The sequence below is a fragment of the Spermophilus citellus genome (assembly GCF_964194105.1).
Source record: "Spermophilus citellus genome assembly, chromosome: 2".
NCBI classification, from domain to species: Eukaryota; Metazoa; Chordata; class Mammalia; order Rodentia; family Sciuridae; genus Spermophilus; species Spermophilus citellus.
In genome coordinates this window covers 157083462-157107498 of record NC_138183.1, presented here as the reverse complement: position 1 = coordinate 157107498, position 24037 = coordinate 157083462, and the positions used below count along the sequence as shown (strand labels likewise).

General features: G+C 36.8%; 1 protein-coding gene and 1 pseudogene across 8 annotated transcripts in view; both read right to left on the bottom strand.

The window, feature by feature from the left end:
- The window catches only part of DRD2 (dopamine receptor D2), a 198352-nt gene extending 187228 nt beyond the window's left edge, over nt 1-11124 (bottom strand). For all 7 annotated transcript variants that reach the window (XM_081281183.1, XM_081281190.1, XM_081281189.1 and 4 more), the window contains exon 1: nt 10970-11124. The gene's annotated coding sequence lies outside the window, so the exon portion shown is untranslated. The remainder of the gene's footprint in view (nt 1-10969) is intronic.
- On the bottom strand, nt 8207-9116 carry LOC308641665 (bax inhibitor 1-like; annotated as a pseudogene). Its single transcript has 2 exons — nt 8609-9116; nt 8207-8398 (listed from the first exon to the last, which is right to left on the bottom strand). The product of its transcript is annotated as a bax inhibitor 1-like (transcript).
- Nucleotides 11125-24037: the final 12913 nt, after the last annotated feature.

Below are 24037 nucleotides of genomic sequence, written 5' to 3'. Positions count from 1 at the left end.
TGTGATATTAGGTAAGGGGTTGCATTAGTTCCTTAGTAACAAAGTAGCACAAACTGGGTGAAATTATTCTTTCACAGTTCTGGAAGGTAGAAGAATTAAGAATTAAGGTGACAACAGGGCCACCACTCCCTCTGAGACTCTGAGTAGAATCTTCTGAGTAGAACAAGTCAGCTTTTCATTGCTGTGACCAAAATACCTGACAAGAACAACTTAGAGGAAGAAAAGTTTATTTTGGCTCATGGATTCAGAAATCAGCCAACTCCGTTGCTCTGGGCCTAAGGTGAGGCAGAACATCATGGCCAAAGGGTTTAGTGGAGGAAAGCTGCTCAGCTTATGATGGCCAGAAAGCAGAGAAAGAGGGAAGGAAGGAGGGAGAAGGGAAGATTGAGAATCAGGGATAAAATAGAAACCCCAAAGGAACACCCAAGGACCCACCTCCTCCAGTCTTTCCCCACCTGCCTGCAGTTAGCACCCACTTGGTCCATTCAAACTAGGATGGACTGATGAGGTTACAGCTCTCATAATCTAATCACTTCACATTTTAACATTCCTGCACGTACCCAGGACCTTTCCAGGGACACCTCATATTCAAACCTAACACCCTCCTTGCATCATCTTAGGTTTCTGGTGTTGACAGGCAATCCTTGGCACTTCTTGGTTTGCTTCCACATCACTCCAATCTCCATCTCTGTCATCTCTGTCATTCTCCCTGTGTATCTGTCTTCACATGGTGGTTTTCTTCTTTCAAGAACATCACTCATACTGTAACAATCAGGATTCTCTAGAGACATAGAGGTGTGGATGGGGTAGGTAGAAAGAGAGATTTTTAAGGTATTGGCTCAAGCAATTATGGAGTCTGGCAAATCCAAAATGTGGCAGGTTGGAAACAGGTCAGAGTTGATGTTACAGTCTTAAGTACAAAACCTATAGGGCAGGCCAGTAGGCTGGAAACAGGCAGTTTTCTATATTAACAGTCTTGAGGCAGAATTCCTTTTTCTTCAGAAAATATCAGGTTTTTTTCCTTCAACAGATCAGATGAGTCTCACCTACATTATGAAAGATAATCTGCTCTATTTAAAGACAAATGCTTGTAATGTTAACTACATCTACAAAATACCCTACTACAACATCCAGACTAGCCTTTGACCATCTAACTGGGCTCCGTAGCAGCCAAGTTGACACATAAAATTAACCATCACAGTCACATTCACTGGTACTAGATGCAAATTCTATTGAATATGTTCAGGTGCAAATCTTTTTTTAATTCAACCCAAAATAGAAGATCACATTAATTTTGTTTTTAAACTGACAGATAGTTGACCCAGCAATAGATATTGAAAAGTTCATATTTTCCTTACAGATTTGAAATAATTATTAATATTCATGAGCAGTCAGTTATCCTAAGTATCTGTGTGGGATTGGTTTCAGAATACTCTGAAAATACCAAAATTTATGGATGTTCATGTCTTTATATAAAATGGCATATAGTATTTTCATATAATCTATGCACATCTTCCCATATACAGTCATAAATCTTTTAATAATGGGAATTAAAAGAAATGCATTGTTAGGTCATTTTGTCATTGTATGAATATCATAAGGGTGCAGTTCACACATATCATAGAATTTACATAAAAGGCAACTATGCTGTGATTAGGTAAGCACTGTTGTATATACAATTCATCATCAACTGAAATATTCCTGATCGTCAGTTAGTTGAATACAGGTGCAGAGGGCCAAATGTACTTGTGTGCTTCTCCTTCTCAAACCTCACTTTATTGTAATATTTTTTTTCTGCTGCCAGTACTCTACTGCTTTATTTCCTATAGCTCTAAAATATGTTAAAATAGATCAAGTTCCTTCTCATTCTCCAATTTTTCTTGCTTATTGTTTCATATTTTTTTTTTCAACATGAACTTGCGAATCAGTTTGTTTGTCTAAATATTTCCTTTTGGAAGACTTCAGTTTAAACATGCTTTGATAGCCAAGTGCTCCTATTTCTCCATTTCATGAAATATCATGAACATGAGGATAATGCAGGAAGAAAGTCTAGACACCCAGATAATATGAAATGAAGAGGAGTCAACAGTAGAACAGACCCTTTAGAAGAGTTTTGAGGATGAAAAGCAGATGACGAAGCAGTTACTAATTTGGTAGACCAAAGGAAGATACATCCTTGTTGCTTGAAGAGGCAATGGTAAGATGTGGACAATCTTTCTCCAGACGTGGGCTGGGGTGGGGCACAGGAGACTCTGAAGTTAAAGGTAGCACAGTAGGTGGAGGTGTGGAGTTGCAAATGGGTTGTGAGTTTCCTCTCTTCCAAGCTCAGAAGTAAATAGGAAAGCAGAGATTTGAGAAGCCCCAATAAGACTGTGGAGCTCCAGGGAGACAAAAGGTGGTTCCTATCTGATATGGGGAGGAAGGGGCAGCTCACAGCAGAAGAGGGTCAGGCACCACACTGGGAGGGGGCCTTTGAGAGGTGATCTATGCTCCATCATAGTTTCTGGATTGGTTGTGACCCTCCTTGGCCCCTTTAGGATAGAAAGACAGCAGCTCCAGATTCTCACAGAATAAATGTGAGAAGCACCAAGGAAGTAACTGAGCCTGGCAGCTAAAGAGCAGGAGACAGCAGGTGCAAGAGATCAGCAAGCCCAGAGAGTTCTCTCCTCCCCTAAGAACAGAATTCAGAGCTCTGAAGAATAAAATACAAGTGTCATCCCTGTACAATAGGATGTCTTGAAGCAAAAAAAAAGTGAAGAAAGGGAAATGTCAAAGAAAAAATAACCCCCAAATTTCCAGGATTAGGAAAGATGAAATACCTCAGAATGAAAGGGCTCAAGGAATGCCAAGTAAGATAAATATAATAAAACACATTATATGAAAATTTAAAAACACAAAGAAAAAGGCAAAATTGTACGAGCTGCCAAAGAAAACGAGACAATCACTCATAAAGGAATAAGAATCTGATTGACATGCAGCTTCTGTTCAACAGTGACAATAGAGGCAAAAAGACAGGTGCATAATATTTTCTAAGTACTAAAGAACTTCAAACCTCCAATCTATATTCAGAAAAAAATTAAATAAGAGGATGCCATAAAAGTAATTGCCGGCATAAAAGAACTAGTTAACACACAAAACTCTCTTTGAAAACACTCCAGAGAATGTACTCCAGTTAGAAGAGAAATAAATTCATGATGCTACAAAGAGCTACAAAAAGAAAATGAGTGTGGATTCATAATATCAAAAAGTTAATTCAAGTACTGTATAAAAAAGAGGGAAGAAGAAGGAAGGAGAGAAAAGGAGAGCAAGGAGGGACAGAGAGTACAAAAGCACTCATACCACCTAGAAATAAAACCTGTGCACCTCCAGCATGACAAGCCGTGGGCAGTGAATGAACCACAGTGGCTATGAGGAGAAGCCAGAGGCAGGTGAGATATTTCTTTTATTATAAAGAAATATATAAGAACAGTGGCACGTGGCTATATTCCCAGTGACTTGCAAGGCTGAGGCAGGAGGATGGGAAGTTTGGGGCCATCCTTGGCAACTTGGCAAGACCCTGTTTCATAAAGGGCTGGAGCTGTATCTCAGTGGTAAAGTGCCCTTGGGTTCAATCCCCAGTGCCACACACACAAAAGATATTCATATCTATCTAAACAGATAGATCTGTATCAATAAATATATGGGGATATAGATTGATCTATATCTATATAAATAGATATACACAGACATACATATACACACACATACAATACTGGTTGGGATTAATGAGAAAAAAATAAGCACAAATATGATTGCTAGAGTTAGTTTTAACTACCAAGAATATAAAGAATAAAATTCAAAATTTTCAAGTCCTCAGAAGAAAATTCTATCTAATAAAATATAAGAAAGAAGAGAGAAAAAGAGAAAAGTAAAATATGTTAAGTATAAACTAGAAATAAGACAGCTGAAATAAATCCTAATATAGAATTATTTACATAATTTAGGTTATGAATTGAATTGTGTCCCTCCAAAAAATATATTGAATTTTTAACCCCTAATACCTTAGATTGTAACCTTACTTGGAATAGGGTAGTTGCAGATGTCATTAAGAGGAAGTCATGTTGCTGAGGATAGCTCAATGGTAGAGCACTTGCCTGGCATGCCCGAGGCCTTGGGTTGGGGGGGGAGGAGAGAGGGAGGAGAAGAAGGAGGAGGAGAAGAAGGAGGAGGGGAAGAAGGAGGAGGAGAAGTCACCCTGGAGTAGGGTGGCCTCCTAATTCAATAGGACGGATGTTCTTATAGAAATACACAGGTGCCATATGAATACAGAGTCACAAGGAGAGCATCATTGGTAATGAAGACAGAGACTGGAGTTATGCGCCTGCAAACCAAGGAATGCCAGAGATTTCTGGCAAACAACCAGAAGCTAGGAAAAGGCGAGGGAGAATTTCCCTAAAGAGTTTAGTGTGAGCATGGCTCTGCCACCCTTATTTCAGATTGCTAAGCTCCAGAACTGGGAGCCAGAAATATAGTTTTGTTATTGTAATCTACCCAGTGTGTGGTATTTTGTTATGGTGACTCTAGGAAACCCATACTATCCATAATCAGATTAAACTCACTAATCAAAAGATAGACACTGTGTCTGCTGTTGTTTAAAGTAATATCTGGCAATATGTTTTCAACAAGAGATGACAGAGAAGTCACAAGTAAAATGATAGAAAAAATATTTGAGGCAATTTTGAGCCAAATAAAAACAAGGAACAAATTTACTATCAAGCAACATTGAATTCAAGGCAAAAGGCAATCATACAGATAGATATAACAATATGAATATATATGCACATGAACACATAGCTGCACAATGCCAAATCAATGACTAACAGAAGTAGAGAGAGAAACACATAGCAACTGGAGTTAGAGTATTTTTGCAACCATCTAAGAAACTGATGGAGCAAGCAATGATGAAGAAGATTTAAATGGTTTGGTTCATAAACTCAAAGTACATATTATAGGAGAACTTTACAATTATCAGTCAATAAGAAGAAAAAACACATTCAAAAATCAGCATTTATCAGATCACAGTGAGAAATTCAATACTTCAATAAATTGCCCTATGATCATTATACACTTTATTATCATAATACAAAGGAATAAAATTGGGAATTATTAATAAAAATATCATTAAATACTTATAATCTGAAAATGCTAATAATCCTTGGGTTAATAAGAAAACATAATGGAAATAATAAAATACTTAGAAATGAATGATAATGATAAAAAAAAAAGGCAGGCCAGATATCTAGAAAGACAGCAAAACCAACCCTAAGAATGAAAGTTTGGTTCTAAATACATTTACCAGAAAAAAATGAACTATCAAAAGCAAATGAGTTAAGGTTTCAGCTGAAGATGTTAGAGAAAGAAAAACAGACCAAATACATAAAAATAAGAAAGTGAAGCTGAGGACAAAATTCAATACAATAATGATTACAACAGGACCTGGGGTTGTAGCTCAGTGGTAGAGCTATTGCCTAGCATGTGTGAGGCACTGGGTTCAATTCTCAACACTGCAAATAAATAAATAAGGTTTCATCAACAACTGAAAATATTTAAAAAGAATGATTACAACAGCAGCATTAACTACAAAATAGATAAGAGTAATAAAACCCAAAATGGACCTTCAAAAAGATTGTGATGATGTACCAACCTTCAGCAGAAGCTGATCAAGGATAAAAAAGATGCAAAAATATAAAAATTAAGAATAAAAGAAGGAAAAAACTTGAAGAGAGTCATAAAAGAGTGTTATGCATACAAATATTCACTAATAAAATGAAAATCAAGACAAAATAGAAATATTGATAGAAAAATATAAAACTGGCCAAAGAAAAATGAGGATAAACAAACCACAAAGAATCTGAAATTGTTCAGTTCCTTGGCCCATTTATTGATTGGGTTATTTGGGGGTTTTTTTGTGTGTGTGTTAAGACTTTTGAGTTCTTTATATATTCAAGAGATTAGTGCTCTATCTGACGTGCCTGTGGTAAGAATTTATTCTCAATTAATAAGTTCTCTATTCACCTCATTGATCAGAAGAAAATATGCAATCAACATGTATATATATATATATATATATATATATATATATATATATATGAAAAAATGTTCAAAATCTCTAGCAATTAGAGAAATATAAATCAAAACTACTCTAAGATTTTATCTCACTCTAGTCAGAATGGCAGATATTAAGAACACAAACAACAATAAGTGTTGGCGAGGATGTGGGGAAAAAGGCACACTCATACATTGCTGGTAGGACTGCAAAATGATGCAGCCAATATGGAAAGCAGTATGGAGAATCCTTGAAAAAAGAATGGTACCACCACTTGACCCAGCTATCCCACTCCTCGGTCTATACCCAAAGGACTTAAAAACAGCATACTACAGCGACACAGCCACATCAATGTTTATAGCAGCATAATTCACAATAACTAAACTGTGAAACCAATATAGATGCCCTTCAGTAGATGAATGGATAAAGAAAATATGGTATATATACAATGAAATATTATTCAGCATTAAAAGAGAATAAACTCAAGGCATTTGCAGGTAAATGGATGGAGCTGGCGAATATAATGCTAAGTGAAATTAACCAATCCCAAAAAACCAAATGCCATATGATTTCTCTGATTTAAGGATGTTGATTCATAATATGATGGGGCAGAAGATTAAATGAACTCTAGAACAAAGGGGAAAAGGGAAGAAGGGGAAGGGATGGGGCATAGGGATAGAAAATACGGTGGAATGCAATGGTCATCATTACCCTAAGTACATGTATTAAAACAAGAAGGATATGATTCTACTTTGTGTTCAACCAGAGATATGAAAAATTGTGCTCTATATGTGTAATATGAATTGTAATGCATTCTGTTGTCATATATAACAAATTAAAATTTTTAAAAAAATTTTAAAAAACCACACACACACACACACACACACACACACACACAAAGAAATTGAAATTGTTAACTACAACAGAAAAGACACAACTTCCCCAACTCTAAGGGGAAAAAAATGTCCCTAGGCTAGGTGGTTTTACAAATGATATTTCAAAGAACAAGTTACTCCAATCTGGAAAATGTTTCAGAAAGTAGAAAAAAGGTGAAAACTACACAACTCATTCTACTCAATTAGTATTGATTAATTCAAAACTTAACAAGAATAGGATAAGAAAATAATACAACAGTCATTTTTACTTACAGATCCTAAAATCTTAAACAAAATATAAGTCAACTGAATTCACTAGCATATAAAAAGTATGCATTATGATTAAGTGAAGTTTATTCTGGTAATGTTAAAGTCACATGACAACAGAAATCTATTAACATAATTCATAGGGAGAAAAAAATCAAATGCTTTCTCAATCACTCCAGAAAATCACTTGATAGAAATTTCACATATATCAAAAATAAAACCCCTCACTAAAATAGGAATGGAAGGTAATTAATTTCCTTAATTTAGTAAAGTATCTATACTCAAAATATACAGCAAATATTATATTCAATATGACTCTATGTACAACCAGAGATATGAAAAATTGTGCTCTATATGTATAATATGAATTGTAATGCATTCTGTTTTCAAAAAATGAAGAAGACTAGAAATAACACAAAAAATATTGACTAACCAACTTCTGGATATCCCAGCTAATGCTAAAACTTAGGATAACAACAATCAGAGGATTTAGGTTGAAAGGAAAGTGATCAAACTTTCATGATTTTCAAATTACATACTCATGAATGAGGAATCCCTATACATGCAAAGACACACTGAGATCTAATAAGAGTTCAGCAGGGGGACTAAATGCAAGACCCATCTACAAAATAAAAAAAGCACCATTTCTACAGACTTGCAAACACTTTAAAAATGGAAAATAAGACATTATTCACAATAGCAACAAAATCTGTGACATCTAGGAAACAAGGAATGCACCTGCTTCTAACAACAAAAGTTTAAAACGTATTGAAGTTTTTTTTTATGAAGCCAAACTCCAAACTATATTCTGATAATCAGTTATTTCAATCAAAAATAAATAAATAAAAATAGAGAAAACCTCAAAGCACGTGAACTTTTCTGATGCTTTTCATTATCACAGAACACGCCACCTGCAACATGTGCAAAGTGGATCTGAGAGGTGGAGGGAGAGGAAGTCGAACTGGGAAAGGCTGCATGGTCATTTCACTTCTCTTTCATTTTGTCTTTTTTTTTTTATATAGCCAGAAATCATCATGAGTTTTTGGAAGAGAATAATAAAATCTAAGAAGAGATCAACACAGTGCTAGATATAATCCTTATTGACATTTTCAGCCTTTTCAATAATGAATTGATTATCAAAAAGGGCAAAGTCACACATGATCACTAGCCCCTATGGAGTTTTGCCTGGAAAAGCCAAGTGGAGAGGCTGGGGATGTGGCTCAAGCGGTAGCGCGCTCGCCTGGCATGCGTGCGGCCCGGGTTCGATCCTCAGCACCACATACCAACAAAGATGTTGTGTCTGCCGAGAACTAAAAAATAAATATTAAAAATTCTCTCTCTCTCTCTCACTCTCCTCTCTCTCCTCTTTCACTCTCTCTTTAAAAAAAAAAAAAAAAAAAAAAAGCCAAATGGATCCAAAGGAAAGTTTCCCTAGGGAAGACCAAATCATCAGGCTATGTCTGACATCAAGATACCTCCCAGAAAGAGGTGCCTGGCCCAAAGTGCACTCAGGGGGAAGCAGGTGAAGACCATTGCTGTGCCCATGAAGGCCAGGGAAGGATGCTAGGATTGACAGCAATGCACAGCAGAGCAGCGACCAGGCCAACTCCTGTAAGAAGAGCAAATCTGACCTGAAGTCCCAGTCTTTTCTGCTCATTTTCACAATTTCAAGGTGTTCCCATCAGCCAAATCATTAATCCCAGGGACCCCAACGCAAAGAGCAGATCCACCTGAATGAAATGAGTGCCCACATAAACACAGGCCCCACAATCTCCAAAGACATACAAAGGGAAAATTTGGCATAGACCTCCTTCAAGTGTTACTGTCTCAAGACAGTACGTGAAATTTTTAAGTGCATCAAAGTTGATCTTCTGGTCAAATCTGTTCATGATTCCAGAGTCTGAGTAACAGCCACCACTCTTCTGAATCTGCCTCTCAGGAACCTTCTGACTCTTCTAACCCCAGATGTGCTTTCTAAAACCTATTGAATTTTTGAAAGCTTATCTAAAAAACATAAAGAAGGTAGAAAATGTAAAACTCTAATTTTTCCAGAATTAATCAATGCAATCCCAAACAAAATACTAGCTGAATTTTTTGAGGAACTTGACAAAACAATTCTACAATGTGTTTGGTAAACTATGGATGTCAACTTGCAAAAAATCAATTAGGAACAGCCAATATCCAACAACAAAACAAAATATAAAAATTCCTAAGGTTAAACAAATAACAAATCAGCTGACCTATAGGATAATAAATGTTATACGTAATTGGAGGACATTAAAGTAGACCTGAATAGAGAAACATAGCAATTTACCATTTTCCCAAATACCATAGTTCAGTGTTACAAAGATGTCAATTCTCCCATGAAAATCTATAAATTCATTGCTATTCAAATTCAATTAGTGCTGTTTGTGGACATACATTCATACATGTATTTATGCATTACAAATGTCTCTAAGAATATTGAGAGAATAAAGAAGAAAGAATGTTCTTGCTTACTCTCTCATCTTAGCCCAGTCTGTGCACATTCCTTTCTAGTTTGGGAGGGAAGGGATCAAAAAAAAAAAAAAAAAAAGCCTGCCCAAGGCCGACTAGATGGGTAGAATTTCAGTATGCATCTCTTCTCTAGAAAAAGAAATCTTCTACTGCCTACAAAAATGTCCTAAAGTTACCAAAGGGAGTCTGTGAATACCCTATAAGCATCAGTGAATAGAGATGCTACCTCATTGTAGGCTGCTCTAAGAACAGAATAAAGGTGATAAATGTAATAGTGGCTCTACTTGGCTTACTCAGAAAGGCAGGAACAGGCTTCTCTTTCCAGATGGCTAGGGTGTAGAGGATCTGACTCTAATCTGGAAGGAACCAGACTCCCCTGCATTCCCTTTAATATCTCAGAGCAGAGAATTTCTGCACTGAAAGAAAACATACTATGCTGAATTACTGCTGCCAGGAAGAGAAAAAAATTTTTCCATCCCTCAGCAAAATCAGGAAGAGGGGCACGCTCCCATTCATGATACCAATTGGCACCCTAGTTCCCTCTTGCTCTTCTTGATTTTTCCTTTTCACATCCTTTCCATGTTCATTCTCTCATTCAACTAATAGTTATTAGAATTTTCCTACCTGTTGGGCACTAGGACTCTGAGGAAAATATTCTGATTTAGGTACTAATCCAAAGGATGCAACATGCTTCAACTCCAACTTTTTTCAAGAAGGTTTGTGTTCTAAGAGACCTCAGAGGGAAGGCAAAGCCTAACCCAAAGATGGTCACCTTTCTAATAAAGAAATTTCAGATATTTATTATTATATATTGCTAAAAAAATCTTTAACCAACAAAAATCTTTACATTATTCCTCAAATCAACAATAGTTATCAGTGCAATAAAAAATTTTTTTTAATTTAAAAAGCTGCCAATGAACATTTTCTCAATTAACCATGAAGCACAATGATTGTCACATAGTTGGAGATGCCAGAAGATCTATAGGGTAGAAAAAATAATAACATGGGAATTTCTAATACTTCAGAACTATTTCAGTTTATAAATCTTTTATTTTCTGTATGAGCTTTATAACATGTATATTAGTACAAATGAATTGTGTAGAATTCATAAATAAATACATAAAAACTGGGGAGGATACTTTAAAATGTTTTACTAATAAGAAAACAAAGCATGAAGGGAAATTTGGGAGACCCCAGCATCAACAGACAAACAGATATCAAGAACAAACAGTCTAGTGTGTGATACCTTCAGTCTTGGTGACTGCAATCTTGGCAGGTACATGAGATGTCAGGGTCTGTGTCCCCATACCACAGTCCAGCTCAGTTTATCTCTGGGTCATTTCATTTCAGTCCATAGCCCAAAGGAAACTCTGGTATAACAACGAAGGGAAATAAGGGAGTCAGAACAGAGATTGGAGGGAGAATTGGCTTTTCCAGGTCACTGGTTCAATCATGGGCAATATCCCAGGTTCTAAAAATAGAAGAACCATCTGCAGTTTGCCTCCTGGAGCTTGGATAAGCCCCAAGACAAGCTCTCACAGACTGGTGGCCATAATGACAGTACAGGCCTCCTCAAATGACCTCATCAAATGATGACCAGGAGACAAAGCAGAGATACTTCCACCACCAGGGTCCTCATGGTAGAACAAGAGAACCAGGATTGAGCAGGGACCTTGGCTGTTTAACCAGAGAACTGGCTCTTCATTCTTGGTTCAGAGAGTGGCAGCAGTGTGGGAAAGGACAGAAGAAGGCTAGAAGAGCAATTCAAAGGGAATCTCTATTATCGAGCATAGCTGCAGGACTAGGTGATTGCTCAATGTCCTTTTTCATTTATCTATTAATTTTCATTGGGACTCTGGGCCTGAAACATAGTAAGAATTTAAAATGATAGATCAGAGAAAGAAAATTAGGGTTTATCAGCACAATCTTGAACTGGACTATAAGGAGAAGTTGATTTCCAATTGGTATCTTCACCTGGAGACAGTTATTCAGGAACAAAAGGAAGGTCCTGGCTGAATCTGAGAACATCTTTGGGTTGGGTCTTTGTGAAAATTCACTAGGAAATGAGGAAAAAGAAACTTCAGTCCTCTGCCTCCTTTTCTTAGGAGAAGAGGGTGAGGAAGTGTTCAGGAGTGACAGGGAAGGGCTTTTGCTTACACTGAAGGAAAATGATAGAATTCAAGAGACCCAAAAAGGGGCAGGGACTCCAAAGAGGACTTCTTCTTCCTCTGTTCCATGCCTATTTCCCATCTCCAAGGCTTTCAAATTTCCCATTTCTTCATTCTTTCTGGATGTGCCCTTTATTTCATTTTTCCCATTTCCCAAGGACTTTTGAAATTAGAAATTTACATGAACTAGTGTTCTTAGTAATCACTAAGATGAACAATCCATCTCTTCTCATCCCCTCCTCCCATTTGTTCTCCAAGAAAAGTAATGAAGCTGATCTGTGGTTGATTCACTCGGAGTCTGTGCTTGATAATTCCTGCTACTCCAAATGCATAGAAATAAAGTAAAAAAAATAAATGTATACATGTATATAACCAATTTCAAATATAAGTAATTTGCGTTGATAAAAAGAAAGCAAAACTTTTAAATGTTGTTACTCATATTCATCACTGTGACCAAAACATCCAACAAGAACAACTTAGAGAAAAGACTTATTTTGGCCCATAGATTCAGAGTTCTCACTCTATGGTCAGCAGGTTTTTTGCTCTTGCCCTGAGATGAGGCAGAATATCATAGAGAAGGGCCTGGTGGAGGAAAGCTGCCCAGCTTGTAGTTGCTAGAAAGAGAGTGTGTTGAAGGGGCTGGGGAGAAGATAAATCCTTCCAGAGCACATCCCCAGTGACCTACTTGCTCCAACTAGATCCCACTTCCCAGCAGTCCACTCAGGTATCAATGGATTAATTCATTGATAAGTCAAAACCCACATAATCTAATCCTTGCCCAAAAGCCCCATCTCTGAACGTTATTGCATTAGGGAACATGCTTCCAACACATGAGCTTTGGGGGACATTCCAGATCCAAAGCTTAATAAGAGTGATCTTAAATGAAACTGGGAGTTTGTTGGGCTCTGGGCCTGGAAGCTGCAAAGGACAGCTGGGACCTCAGCTCCTTGGGAAACAGGAACTTAATACACTTCACAAAACAAGGTACAGAAGCCAGGAGTTTCTACAACCCTACTCCTCTCCCAAGTGGAAAAAAATAGGCTAGAAAATATTACTGACAAATGCTAAGAAAATGTTACTTACAAATCTCTGTAAGCTGCAGCCTGAAAATGTGGGAGGCCAGAGGCAGTCTTCTACCAAGCCTTGAGATCAGTGACAATCCACTATCAACTCAGGGAAGAACTCTGAGTAACCATTATAAGACAAGATTCGGGAATAGGTACCAATTAGACTGGGAGGAGGTAAATGCAAACCACTAGACAAGAAGGGGTGGGGAGAGAGAAGAAACATAACAAAAGAGATTAAGCTTTTCACTCAAAGTTTTTCCTCACAGAAAATGTGCACATTTTTTGATAGGTTTCTATATTGGTACTGTCAATGAGATTTTTTTCTAATTATATTTCTGATTGATTACTGTTTTTGTAAAGTAATGCCATTGTCTTTGTAGGTTAATTTGGTATCCAGAGAACATAAAAAAAATGTGTTAGTTCTCATAGCTTGTAGATTCTCTTGAATATTTGATGTGATCTAAAGGGAGCCTATGTGTCTTTCTAATCTTTTTCTTCTTATTAATCTGGGGTGGGGTTTTTTTTTGCATTATCTATAGAATCAATTGTAGTTGTCCTGTCTTTATTCCTGTCTCTAATAGAAATATTTCTACAACCTCAATTAAGTATGCTGTTTGTTAATCTTTTAGAAGTATCCTTGATCAAGTTAGGGAAAACTTCTTCTAACAATCTGTGAAGAGTTCTGTTTTTATTAATCTGGAAAGAGTGTTATATTACATTAAATGCTTTTTGCTTTGCATCTATTTGAATGATAAAAATTTTCCTTTAATCTATTAAAATGAGATAGTACAGCCAGAGGCACTGGCACACATCTATAATCACAGAGACTCTGGAGGATCACAAGTTCAAAACCAACCTCAGTGAGACTCTAAGCAACTTACTGAGACTCTGTTTCAAAATAAAAATATTTTGAGAGATTTTGGAGGATAGAGCTTAGTGGCAAAGTACTCCTGGGTTCAATCCCTAGATTTTTTTTAAAAAAATTAGATATTTCCTAAATATATTTCCTAAGCTATTATGATTTGGTTGTGAGGTGTCCCCCCCAAACCTCATGTATGAAACAATGCAAGAACACTCAGAGGTGAAATGATTGGGTTATGAAAGCCTTAATCCAATCAGTGAATTAATCCCCTAATAGGGATTAACTGAATGTTAACTGAAAGTGGATAGTGTGTAGTTAGAAATGTGGGTCATTGAGGGTGTGCCTTTGGGGTATATATTTGCTGAACTGGGCTTAGCATATCTCTCTCTGTCTCTCTCTCTCTCTCACTCTCTCACTGTCTCCCTCTCTCCCTCTCTCTCTCCTCTCTCCTCCTCTCTCTCTTTCTACCTTCTGATGATCACGTGAACTGCCTCCCCTTGCCACACTGTTCAATCACGATGTTCTGCCTCACCTAGAGCCCTGAGTAATGGAGACTGCTGTCCATGGACTGAGCCCTTTGAAACCATAAGCAACCAAAGAAACTTTTCCTCCTTAAAATTGTTCTTGTCAGGTCTTTTAGTCACAGCAGCAAAAAAAGCTGATTAAAATATAAGCAAATGTGGCTTAAAAATAATCCTTTCATAAACAAGATTATAGATGCAAGGATGTCTGTTTTATTAGTTTTGTTCTTGTTTCCATGTTTGAAATATTTCACAATATAAAAAGGAAATTAAATTAACAAAAAGAAATGAGAGTAATTATGCTCTTGATCCTAGTTCCATAAATTATCTTCACAGTGAATAATATCTGACTTTTAAAAAATTCAATATCTATTTACTTTCTTCCAGTAACAGTACCCTGATTTTAATCTAGGACACAAAACCTTGTCAGATCTGGGTCTACATGGCTTTGGTATAACTGATCCCTACCACCTCAAGACAGGGTGTATTAGACTCAAACCTGACCAATCACAGCATTGTATTCTCCTATCCAAGGTGATTGGTTCAGGTTGAAGATGTGACCAATGGAACTTTTTTATTGTTGCTATTGGTAGAAACACTCACTGTTCTGCTGAATTTAAACCTGGGAAGTTCAAAATGTTCAGCTTCTGGTAGCCATCTTGTCACCATGAGGGACTTGACAATGAAGCCAAAATAAAGCAGGCAAGAGAAAGAGATAAACAGAGTCCTGATCTGCATTGAAGTTCACCATTACTGTTTTCTATTTCATGAGCCAATATTCTGTGTTATGGTTTGGATATGAGGTGTCCCAAAATCTCCTGCTAATGCAGAAATATTAGAAGGTGAAATGATTAGATTATGAGAGCTGTGACCCAATCAGTCCATCCTAGTCTGAATGGACTGACTGGGTGGTAACTGTACGCAGGTGGGGCATAACAGGTGGATCCCTGGGGGCATGCCCTGGAAGGCTTATTCTTCCTGTGGCCACTTCCTCTCACTTTCTTGCTCTCACTCTCACTCTCTGCTTCCTGACGCTGCCATGAGCCAAATAACCTTGTTCCACTGGGCCTTCTTCCATCATGTTCTGCCTCATATGGGCCCAGAGCAATGTGTTTGCCATCTAAGGACTGAGACTTCTGAAACCATATGCCCCAAATAAATGTTTCCTCCTCTAAGTTTTTCATATCAAATATCAGTCACAGCAATGAACGGCTGTTGAAAACACTCTTCCTTTTGCTTATGCCAGTTTTGACTTCATGATTCTCTTACTTGTCAGCCAAGAATCCTAGCTGACCCAACCTTTCATCTCTCTTCTCGTCTTTTCACCAGATCCTACCTCTCTGTCTATAAACAAGTTCAGATCTCCCAATCTCATAAACTCCTTCTTCAGTTCTACCACTTTCTCAACTATCTTCCCTTATCTCTTCTTTTTCTACTGCCAAAATGTCCAAAGAGGTCACACTTGTGTCCTTAGCGACCCACCACCTGTTAGCATCATGCCTTACTACCTGCTCCACTGGACCCATGCCAGCTCTCTACAGAAGTACCTTGCAAAGCATGGCCATGGACCACTTCCTTGAGAATCACCTGAGAAGTGGATTTAAAATGCACATTTCTCATTGCTATATTAACCAAAGAATCATAATCTCTAGAGATGGGGCCTAGAAATCTGGAACTTATAAATGTATTCCAGGTTGTCCATTTTTGTCCCCACCAAAAAATTGAGCAACAAAATAAACTACTTATAATAAGTGGTTTATTATTATAATTCTGAAATAATATTTGAATATATATTATGTTCACACGATTGAACACTTAGAACTTAATGGATTAAACACACTACAGTTTAAGAATTATTCCATTATAGAAATCTCTCCTCACAGCTTGTTAATTTTTTTATTTTCAATGACTTAAAATTATCCAGACATCTTGGCCTGCCTGCAGTACTTGACACTCACATTACCCCTCTCTTGTTAATGTCCTTGCAGCTATCTGCATCTTCCCCCATTTGCACCTATTCTTTGTAATCCCCAAGTATACAGTGAACTGGAACCCTTTATCTAGAAAACCCAACTTGCCAGGTGAGGTGAAGAATTTTTTTTCACACCACTGGGGATCAAACACAGATAGGCAAGTGCTCTACCACTGAGCTGTATCCCAGCCCTGAGTTTAAGAATTTGAAGTGAAAGTCTTATCTGATTTGTGTCTGCCAGTTTCAGGAATCAGTCTTAACTTGCTTATCTCCAGCTTTGTGAATACTGCTATACCTCCAGGGTTGATGGCTTGTGTTTCCCCCTATGCTGGAGTGTGCATGGACTGACTGTTATCAGACATGATTCAATCTCACCAATGAGATTAGAGTCCGTTCCTCTGTACATCTCTTCTTCTAAGGGTCCCTTCATGTCCAAGTTTCAGGTTTTAAGTGAACCAAAGCTATGTAGGTAGGCACCAACACAGCCACTAGAGGCTGTTCAATGAGGAAAATATAGAGGAGGGGACTCTGCCAGTGAATGTGCTGCTCCCAGATTTATCTAAGAGGGTGTTCAGTGCCCTTGCCAAGAGAGTGGACAAGAGAGTTGAACACTGTCCTTCTGACATGAGTTTATAGTTGGTTATCTTGGTCCACTTGTTCTTTTTTCAAATTAGAATAAGTGAATATTTTTTTAAAACTTTAATTTTCTCATTGATAGATATAGGCTAAATTGGAAATCTTAGAGTATTTTTTTTAAATACCACAAGTCACTAACACATTCTTCATTTATACGGCATAGACCAAAAATAAATTAAAATTAAATGACAGAAATAATGGGTGGGAATATTCATTGGATTTGGGGATCTACAAAGAAGTTAATTCTGGATTTGAAATTTCTCTCCTTTAAGTTTGTTTTCAAACATGTAACTGAGAATTCACTGGGGTATTTTTTTAAAGTCCTAAACATTTCAACTAGAATATTGGCATACAAACTCTGTACAAATAAATAAATTTATTTAGTTAAATGGCTCTCATTCTTTTGTCATAGGAATCTATCCAGCTGACTTGGCTAATAACAAGGAAAATAAATTTATTTTATAATCATTAAAAAAATACATGTGCCTATGTTTGCATGGAAATGGAAGGAGACCCTCATTGTTATACAAAATTACACATAAGAGGTTGTGAGGGGAAAGGGAAAAAAAACAAAGGAGAGAATTGAATTACAGCAGATGGGTTAGAGAGAGAAGATGGGAGGGGAGGGGAGGGGGGATAGTAGAGGATAGGAAAGGCAGCAGAATACAACAGTCACTAATATGGCATTATGTAAAAATGTGGATGTGTAACCAATGTGATTCTGCAATCTGTATTTGGGGTAAAAATGGGAGTTCATAACCCACTTGAATCAAATATATGAAATATGATATGTCAAGAGCTTTGTAATGTTTTGAACAACCAATAAAAAAAAAAACAACCTTGTAGTCTTTTTTTTTTTTTTTCTTGGTACTGGAAATTGAACCCAGGGGCCCTTTATCACTGAGCCCTTTTTTTTTTTTTTTTTTTTGAGACAGGGTCTCCCTAAATTGCTTAGGACCTCATTAAGAAAGAACTTGAAATCCTCCTTTCTCAGCCTCCTGAGCCACTGGGATTACAGGCATATAACACTACATCAAACTTGTTGTCTTGAATTTGAATTAGAAGTATCAAAAGTGAGCTAATGAAACATTTTTAACAAATATATCCCATCTCTGAAAAACTCTAAAACCAGTGACTAAGCCAGTAGCAATTAAAACCCTAGCACCAAGATTGTGGTCTTTAAAGCTATATTCCACTAAAATAAACCAGCGCTCTGGGAAGAATGGCTGATTCCTTAGGCAAAACATTTGCAAGATGAGCCTAGAATATCTTGTCTTATCAGAAACCTGTCAACAACTGGGATCATGTCAAGAAAGCTTAAGAGCCAATTTAAAGAGGTTCCTACAGGCCAAAGATGGAGAAAATTGTGTGTTACTAAGAATAACTATAATTATTTAAACTCATTAAATATGTTTCAATCATGAATTAATAATGTTTAGTTTTTAAATAAGCTTCATCTGTCAGTTGGAGTGTAAAATTAACATTGAATTTCAAAGACAGTAAATTAAATGTAAAATATCTCAATAATATTTATAATGATTACATGTTAAAATGATGGTATGTACAATATGTTGGTTTAAATAAAATATTTTATGAAAATTACTTTTACCTGTTTCTTTTTTACATTTTATGATATTAAAGAAAATTTTAAATGGAGGACACAGTTTGGATATGTCCTTAAGCTAATCACCTATAGCCACATAACTGAAACTTAAGCGATCCTGATTTCCCTGAAATGTTTTATCTAACTGTTTCAGTCAGCTTTTTCGCTGCTCTGCCTAAATAATCTGATCAGAACAATTGTAGAGGAAGAAAAGTTTATTTGAGGGCTATCAGTTTCAGAGGTCTCAGTCCATAGACAGCTGGCTCCATTTCTCAAGGCTTGAGGTAAGGCAGAACATCATGGAGAAAGAGTATGGTAGAGGGTAGCAGCTCACATGATCAGAAAACAGAGAGAGAGACTCCACTCACCAGATACAAATATTAACCAATTAACCACATCCTCCAGCCACACTCCCAAGCCTCCAGTTACCACTCAGTTAGTCCCCATCAGGCATTAATTCACTGATTAGGTTAAAGCTATTATCCAATCACTTCTCCTCTGACCTTTCCTGCATTGTCTTACACATGAGCTTTTGGGGGACACCTCATATCCAAAACATAACACTTACCATAAATGAAACTTACATTTTTTTTTTATTCTGAACCAATCAGTTACAAATGAATTTATGCGGCTCTACTTGTCTTTAATGGAATGTAAGTTTATAATAGCCATACACACAAAAAGTCAATGCATTTTCTCATTTGTGCTTAATAAGCAGCACTATAACTACTGTTGAATAGTGCTTCTTACCATTTGTGGTTTGAAATCTCCCAGTTTAAGAACTGGTTTCTTCCACCCTAAGATACCATCTCACTCCAGTAAGATTGGCAGCCATTATGAAGTCAAAGAACAATAAGTGCTGGCAAGGATGTGGGGAAAAGGGTACTCTTGTACATTGCTGGTGGGACTGCAAATTGGTGCGGCCAATTTGGAAAGCAGTATGGAGATTCCTGGAAAAGCTGGGAATGGAACCACCATTTGACCCAGCTATCGCCCTTCTCGGACTATTCCCTGAGGACCTTAAAAGAGCATACTATAGGGATACTGCCACATCAATGATCACAGCAGCACAATTCACAATAGCTAGACTCTGGAATCAACCTAGATGCCCTTCAGTAGATGAATGGATTAAAAAATGTGGCATTTATACACAATGGAGTATTACGCAGCACTAAAAAACGACAAAATCATGGAATTTGCAGGGAAATGGATGGCATTAGAGCAGATTATGCTAAGTGAAGCTAACCAATCCCTAAAAAACAAATGCCAAATGTCTTCTTTGATATAAGGAGAGCAACTAAGAACAGAGCAGGGAGGAAGAGCATGAGGAAAAGACTAACATTAAACAGAGACAAGTGGGGTGGGAGAAAGGGAGAGAGAAGGGAAACTGTATGGAAATGGAAGGAGACCCTCATTGTTACACAAAATTACATATAAGAGATGGTGAGGGGAAAGGGGAAAAAAACAAGGGAGAGAATTGAATAACAGCAGATGGGGTAGAGAGGGAAGATGGGAGGGAAGGGGAGCGGGGATAGTAAGGGATAGGAAAGGCAGCAGAATACAACAGTCACTAATATGGCATTATGTAAAAATGTGGATGTGTAACCGATGTGATTCTGCAACTTGTATTTGGGGTAAAAATGGCAGTTCATAACCCACTTGAATCAAATGTATGAAAGATGATATGTCATGAGCTATGTAATGTTTTGAACAACCAATAAAAAAGAACTGGTTTCTTATGTATAATAAATTCTTAAAATTTTAACTGATTCTGATTTTATTTTTGACAATGACTATTAGAAAATTGTATATAGGCAGTAAGCATCAATGGCTACCAACAATACAAAATGACAATAACCAGATACTATATGCTTCCTGATAGATGTACACAACACCATTTAGAGAGCATTCTTGCAAAAAAAAAAAAATGGGTCATGAATCTTATGAAGACTTTATAACCAGACACTAAACCGTCATAAATACTGGCAACAGAGGAACAAGGTAAAATCCAGGAGCCTCCCTACTTGTACCGAAGATAAACTGCAAAGATGGGGAAAAAAAGAGGAAACTTAGCAACAAAAGGAGATTTTAAAGCATATCAATTATGTGCAAGGCATTAACTTTATTTAGATTTTGATTGAAATGAACTATACAAAAATAAATTAACATACGACAGGATCAATTTGAACACTATCCATACAACTGGTTATATTAAGAAATTCTTAGGAAGAGTTTAGACAATGGTATTATAGCTCTTTATTTAGAAATTATCTTTTAAAGATGTATACAGAAATATATACGGGTAATATATATTTCTGTATATATATAAAGGTCCATTTAGGACCTTTAGGATTTGCTTCAAAACAATTTTAGAGAGAGAGAAATAACAATGAGGATATTATGAAAAGAGATCAGCTATAAGTTAATAGTACAGGATGATGGGTTCATGGGTGCTATTATACCATTCTCAGTACTTTAATAGGCATATTAAATTTCTCATAATAGAAAGCTAAAAACAATTTTAGAGTATAGAACTCATTATTAAAAATAGAAAGAAGGGAAATTATTCAATGATGTCACCATTCTAATAGAAAACAGGGCTACAGAGCTAATGATTTGTAAATTTCCTTCTGGTATTTTATTCCTACATATTTTATATAGCACATATTTCATTTAATGTAGGATTTTTTCATCTTATTTTGTTTGCTAATGTTTTATTCATTCAGCAAATGAATATATTCAGCAATGAATAATTGTTGAATAAATGAATGAATTGTATCTTCATGCTGCGGCATTGTCTTTACATCTGTCTTTTCCAACAGCTACATGATTCTTCATTCAGTGGGCTACATCATGCATCAGGTGATCCCTTCCTCAGTTTAATATTGTAAGATGAGAGCTCAGAACTCCTAACCTACCTCAGAGGGAAACTTGTCTCCTTTATTTGAAAGTTAGTAGTGCTCAACTAGATCTATGCCTGGCCTGGGATGTGATTCAGCAATAAAGTGTTTGCATGGCATGTGTGAGGCCCTGGGTTTGATTTCTAGTACTACCACACACAAAAAAATAGATCTTTGTGCCCCCCACCCCCAAATTTCCCAGATGCCATGTGGTAAGTTGGTCAAGGGTCAGAGCTCTGGCCAATTGTCATTTCTTGTTATCCACAGAAGATTGGTTCTAGGACCCTGGTGGATCATCTCTAGATTACTTGAAATACCTAGTCAAGGCAAATGCTGTGTAAATAATTTTTGTACTGTATGCTTTGAAGAAAAATGACAAGGAAAAAAAGTCTATATGTGATTAGTGCAAACACCACATTTTTTTCAATTATTTTCAATCCATGGTTGGTTGACTGCAAATGTGGACCACATGGGCATGGGAGGGCCAACTCTAGGATAAAGGTGGAAGTGATGTGTGCCAGCTCTAGGTCTGGCCTATAGCAAGTAGCACATCAAATGTCCCACCTGAGATATTAGCATAATCATAAAGCAGAAGGAGGTTGGCTGGGTCTCTGTGTCACCACTTAGAAGGTAGTTGTCCAATAGAATAGCACTGTCAGCATCAAAGTAACTCTAACACACCCTCCAAGCTAGAACTCAGTCCAAGAAGTAAAAAAAAAAAAAAAAAAGGAGCATTTGAGACAAAAGTAAGCAAAAGCAATTGCCTGTATATTACTCAGGGTCACTCCAACACACAGGAAGACATTTTGCAAGGAAGTAATACTTAAAGCCATGCTAGGTTTTGCACCACGTATTTTAAATCAGTTTTACAACTAGTGGGTTAAAGTTCTGCATTACAATATAGATACAAATCAGATCTGAAATTAGAGAACTGTCAATATAATCTAAGGAGTAATTATGTGAAATAGTAGTGATGTATTCAGGAGTTAGACATTTCCGAAAACAGTTTAAGATTTTATTTAAATGCTGATTATAGATCATTGGTAGAATTAATGGTACTATTATATATACCTACCAGATATGAGTAAGTGCAAATGATTGTACTGGATTAGAAATCTTATCTCAAGTGAAAGATAGAGAAAAGTAACCATTTCTTGAAACAACAAAGAGAGCATAGAAAAGATACTTTTGAGAGCTAATATTGAACATTACAAAAAAACACCATTACATAAAAAGAAATTGATTTCTAAGAAAACAAACTAAATAAATACTAGAAGTGTTGCATTATATGTAATTAGAGCAAGTCTTTATGTCCAGATTCACTCTGAATTTTTATCAACTACTGACATTATGTTGAAGACAATCAATTCATTATTGTTTTACTAAGAGACCAAATATTAAGTAGGATGTTGAAATTGCTTAGTTTGAGTTTGTACAGTGATTTTAAAACAAAGGCATGTTTGTTATAATTAGTTATATGGGGGAACATGGGAGGAATGGAGAAACTTTGGGTAGGGCAAAGGGAAGGGAGTAGAAGGGAGGGTGTGGGAGTAGGAAAGACAGTGGAATGAGATGGATTTCATTACCCTAGGTACATGTTTGAAGACACAAATGACATGACTCTACTTTGTGTACAACCAGAGAAAGAAAAGAAAAATTGTGCTCTATATGTGTACTATGAATTGAAATGCATTCTGCTGTCATATATAACAAACTAGAATAAATAATTTTAAAAATAAATAAAATTAAGGAAACAGAAAAAATAATAATTTGTTATATATTTTTAAATGAAACTGTAGTATCTGTGGGCCCCTTGGGGAGACCTTGGGTGAGCAGTTTGGACTTCCTAGGGTTTGGAGCAGGAAGTGACAGAAAATATACTTTTGAAGGATAACACTTTTATCAAGTGCAGAGTAGATGACATGAGGAAGAAAATGAGGCGTTAATAAAGCTAATTAGAAGGACTTACAAGGATTCAGAGAGCGTGGAGATCTGAAACAACAGCAATGGAATTTTAAAAAGAGGAAAGAAATATATCAGACAAAAGACAGGATATGATTACTAAAGAGAGGGGAAGAAGGAAAAAAAGATATTCAAGTCCTAAATCCAGTTGCCAGGGAGAAGGACAGAGGGTTGGGGATGGTGTTGGGGGTGCTGTTGGGGATGGAGAAGATGATGAGATACCATGCTCACAAAGGCTTATACAACAGACAGCAGGTTATCCTTGGTGGAGAAGCAAAAAAAAATGATCCATATGTCAGTAAAACAAAGAAACACCTGGGCCAGCCCAAGAGCAGCTTCTGGAGACAACCCTGGTACCCAGAATAAAGCACAGCACCTGGTGTCAGTCGAGTCTGCTTCTGGATTCTGACTCTGCCCCTGAGGAGCTGTGTTACTCTCTTTCTTGGTTTCCATTTTCTCCACTATAAAATGAGATAAATCATAAATTAGATTAGGTGTTCATAAGTAGGAACAAGTGTTTTTGTTATGATTCTTTAAGGCTATTTCCCAAACTGATCTTAGACACAGCCTTTCCTGGGAACACAGAAAGAAATCATTTTTAGATCCCCTCTCCCTTGGCCCAT